Source organism: Bubalus kerabau, chromosome 2 (genome assembly GCF_029407905.1).
Source record: "Bubalus kerabau isolate K-KA32 ecotype Philippines breed swamp buffalo chromosome 2, PCC_UOA_SB_1v2, whole genome shotgun sequence".
Classification (NCBI taxonomy): Eukaryota; Metazoa; Chordata; class Mammalia; order Artiodactyla; family Bovidae; genus Bubalus; species Bubalus kerabau.
The window spans coordinates 128,929,449-128,933,862 of NC_073625.1; the positions used below are offsets into that span (position 1 = coordinate 128,929,449).

The 4,414-nt window shown below is 51.7% G+C and overlaps 1 long non-coding RNA gene across 2 annotated transcripts; it reads left to right on the forward strand.

Moving 5' to 3' along the window:
• The first annotated feature begins 407 nt into the window (after positions 1–407).
• On the forward strand, positions 408–2,255 carry LOC129644895 (uncharacterized). 2 transcript variants are annotated; one of them, XR_008711040.1, is made up of 4 exons: positions 408–613; positions 1,298–1,434; positions 1,576–1,683; positions 1,849–2,255. It is a non-coding gene; the product is annotated as an uncharacterized LOC129644895 (long non-coding RNA). The 2 variants fall into 2 exon arrangements; XR_008711039.1 differs by lacking the exon at positions 408–613 and adding an exon at positions 873–991.
• The last annotated feature ends 2,159 nt before the right edge of the window (positions 2,256–4,414 follow it).

A 4,414-nucleotide genomic window follows, 5' to 3' on the forward strand; every position in this document is an offset into this window, starting at 1 on the left:
AGCATGCCTTCCCTGCCTCCTCCTGGCTGTTTTTTCAGCCCACCCTGCCTGGACTAAGGGGCATTCTCAGGTCTTCCAAAGTTGAAAAAAAGAGATCCTCACCACCATATGTATCAAGATCTTCATTTTTAAAATCAAATAATCATCCTAAAGAATGCTTCCTGACAGAGGACAGAAGATGAATTTTGGAGCCTGACAGTCTCAAACCCTGGCTGTGTGACCTTTGGCAAGTCACTTCTCTGAGCTCCAGTTTCCTTATCTGTAAAATGGGGATGTTGGCCCTCACTGCACAGGGATTAAAAGAGATAAACATGCAGGATGCCAATCAAGGAAGGGCTGAGTTCAGCAGAGAGACCCAAGCAGGAAAGGACACATTTCTTTGCTTCCTCTTAGAACAAGTACCTTTAGCTTCTAGGACCTAAAAACCCATAAACCAAACAACATATTCGATTGGGTCTTCTAGCTGTTGCGAGTGACTCAGTAGTGAAATGGGGTAGAGCCCATCCTCCAAACAGCTCCCCAGGCCTCTGCCAATCAGAGGAAGACGTGTCATTCCTGTTCCAGAGAGAACGAAGGGCTCAAGCCAAAGCCTTCCGCCAAGGTCCTCAGAAAGGTGGCTCCTGGACTGACCTCTGCCAGCCCATAAGCTCCACAGTTTCACTGTTGCGCCTGGGCTGCGGGCTGCGGGGCTGGTTGGTGGAGTTGGCTTAGAGAAGGGTATTTTGTATTTGGCTTTTGGAATGACTAATGAATGAGCTGTCTCCACTGCAGGAGAATTATGCCACTTAAGCAAAACCCAGCCGGGCTGGTCGGCTCAGAGATAGCTAATAGGAAATGCCTGTCAGAACACTGACGCTTCAAAGCCAAATATATTCTCACTGTGTTCTCTGTTTGCTAAGTTTACTTTATGCAAAATATAACTCAGCTGAAAATATGTAGATGGCAGAGAGCTCGCGCCTTCCCTCTGGAAGAAAGGGAGACAAGGAGGACGGTGAGGGCAGCTCCCAGTTAACCCTCCTGGTCCTGCCAGGCTGAGGATGAGCCAGGCCCTTGTTTGGCCAAAGAGCACAGACCTTGCCTTGCAAGAAAGTCTGTGCCACTAATGGACCCATAACAACCACAGTCCTCAAAATAGAGGCAGCCCTCCCACACCATGGGAACAGAGGGAGCGTGGGCAACAGAGAACACAAGTGGTCCAAGCCATTTTGTGAAGCTGCAGGGGCCAGCAAGGGCCTGGGAGAGTACCTGTGGTTTTTGTCCTTTGGTGGTTTTACCTGCCCATCCCCTCTCCCCACAGGTGAGACAAAGTCCTCTAAACCAAGAAGTAACAGAGGAAAGTCAGTGACTTCCAGGACCCGGAACTCAGTGGCAGAACCTTGGTTACTGAATTGATGCTGAAACAACGTATCCCATGGGAAGAGCACTGAATGAAGGGTCAGGGTGTTTCTGTTGTGTGATCTTGCAGGAAACACTCATCTCTTTGGGCCTTGGCTTCACTATTTATAAATGGAGAGATTGGACCAGCTCAGCAATTTCTGGGGTCACACTGACCCAACACTGTCTGTTATTTAACAGGATAGAATGCAGGCAGGAGTGTGGAAATAGGACCCACTGCTCAATTCCCTGCCTCTCCTCTCTCAAGAATTGCCAGGGGTCGCCATGAGGAGCTGGGTATAAAGATGGGTGAGTGAGTGAGTAAAAGTTGCTCAGTTGTGTCTGACTCTTTGTGACCCCACGGACAATACAGTCCACGGAATTCTCTAGGCCAGAATACTGGAATGGGTGGCCTTTCCCTTCTCCAGGGGATCTTCCCAACCCAGGGATGAACCCAGGTCTCCCACATTGCAGGCAGATTCTTTACCAGCTGAGACACAAGGGAAGCCCTCACATCCATAAAAGATGGGATCACCTTTAAAGAGACGCCTGAGATTTCTCCATGTCTGAAGTGGGACAGATTCTCCAGGCCACAACCAGGGACATTAGTGTGAGCAGACACCCTGCTGAGGAGGCGCAAAGAGATATGGATTCCTACAGCGTTTGTCCTGGAAATACTTTACCATGTACAGCCACAGTCACCAAGCCCCTTGGCATCAGCTCAGCCCCTCTTCCCAGATAAGGGGTCTGGCCTTCCTTGAGGAGGGCACTTGAGTTTGAGTTTATTCCTTCAGAATCACAGCAAGAGCTGGGCCAAAGAATCCTGGGGCTTCCTAGAAGGACTTGGAGAAAAGGCAGCTTCCACAGTGTTCCAGGCAGGGTGGGACGCAGACAGAAACCAGACCCAGCTTTGCTCTCAAAGAGCTCCTGCTTCATTGCAAGATGGGCACGTAAGGAGGAAACCATGGCTGTGGGAGGGTTCATCACAGGCTGACTTTAAGCCCAATAGAAGCTCAGAAAGGCAGAGGCCCTGGGCAGCCGTTGAATGCCTCTGAGCTTTAGGTCCTCATCTGTAAAATGGGGATAATTATTACCTGCCTTAGAGAACCAGACGAGATGTATCTAAATGCCTAACACACTACTTGGTATGTTTTAATCGTTTGATAAAAGGGAGCTATTACTGTTTATTGCCAAGGCTCAGAGAAGAGCTGCTCTCGGCAGAATGGGTTCCAGGTGAGCAGAGACTCATCCATCCTTTTAGCGCTTGGGGCCAAGCCTGGGGTGTCTGGACCTCCTGGCAGGCTCCTCCCTGGCTGCCAGCCATCACTCCATTTACCCCGGTTTGCCTTTTCTTTGTGTGCAAAGAACATGGGAAAGCCCTGGCTTACAGTCCTCAGAGTTGGCTTCAGAGCCTGGGGGGGCCTTCAGTGAGGTCGGGTGAGAGGCGGGAGCCTTCTGTCTTAGGAGGAATCAAGTAGAAGAGCACAACCAGGCACAAAGGGTGCAGGCGTGGAACAGTGGGCTTGGGGAGCTGGGGCATCTCAGTACCTCCACTAAGTCTTGCACATGCACCCCGCCTTTTATTCTTAGTTGAGTGATTGATTCTGCTCAAAGTGGAGTAGAGTCCAAGTCAGGATATGTGGGGGAAAAAAGGCTGGATAATGTCCCATGGAGTGGGGTGAGGGGTGACTGGGCAAGGTTGCAGGGCAGGACCTGGGGCTTGCAGGGACATGCAGAGGCTTCAGAGCAGGCACTCCTCAGGGACAGAAGACAAGGGGTGGGAGTTAGTGCAGATAGACTCAGGCAGCCAGCAAACCGCAGAACAGGGCAGAGCCAGTCAGCAGGTCAGTGGGAGCAGGCAGCCGGCAGGAAGCCTCAGCCACGGGGCCAAGGAGGCCAAGCACAGGGACTGGCCCTAGAGGGTGGGGGTCCCAGGGCCACAGAGAAGAGCTCGTCACTGGTGGAGAGCAGCAGGGGAGCTCTGTGGCCTCCTTAGACAGCCGCCCAGCTGTAGCAGCAGGGTACGGTAGCCTGTCAAGCTCACAGGGCGGTGGCGGGTGGTAGGAATCACACAGGGACCTCCATGCACAGGCAAAGGGGTGGGGGGGCTGTTGAGCTGTGGCGGGAGCTTGACCAAAGCACTGACTTAGCTGCCAGGGTGGCCAGACATGCTAAACACAGCAACCAATGGAGCAGGAGAGCAGAGTTCTGTTCAGGTCAACCCGGAAAGCTGGTCCATCCGGCAGGTGGGGCGGAACAGCAGGAGTCCAGAAGCCAAAAGGTAGTAGTGACCAGGTTCTGGGTGGCTGGACCTCAGCTAGAAGTGGGGTGCAGCAGGGGAGTAGAGGACTGTCAAGGCCTCATTCCCAGACAGAGGGCTCTAGAAAGAGTAGTCAGGAAAATGAACTCTGGACTCTGACACACCTGGTTTGAATCCTAGCTTCCTCCCCTCAGTAGTTCTCGGATGTTGGAGGTGACACTTAATCGCTCAGTTTTCTTATCTATAAGGCAGAGATAATCACCGTCTGCTTCTTAGGTGAAGATTAAATAAGGCCATTTGTGGAGCTTCTGGCATACACAGTTGTTTACAGAAGTGTATCTGTTCTTACTATGATTATTAGCCCCTGAGATTGTCAGGTTCCAGAAAGTGAGAAGGAATTTTGAGGTTTGATGGGTAGGACATGGCAGAGCCTGGCCCCTTTGAGGAAGGGCAGGGAAGACAAAATCACAAAGGCTCCAACCACAGATAAGTCCCTGCTCAAATCCCTCGTCTACTGGTGCCAGCCTGAGACCTTTAGCAAGTGACTTAGTGCCTTCAAGCCTCATTTCCTCCTCTGTAAAATGCACTCACCACTATCTGCCTTTTGAGGCTGCTGTGACGGCTCAGTGAGATAACGCAGAGTGTCCAACCCCATAGTGCTTAGTTAATAGTTACTCTCTAGACGAGCCTGATATGTGAGGGAGCGGACGGAGGAAGGGACCCAGGGGGCATTTGGGAGCCCAGGACTTTCCCCCAGATCTTGGATCTACTGCGGCAGAA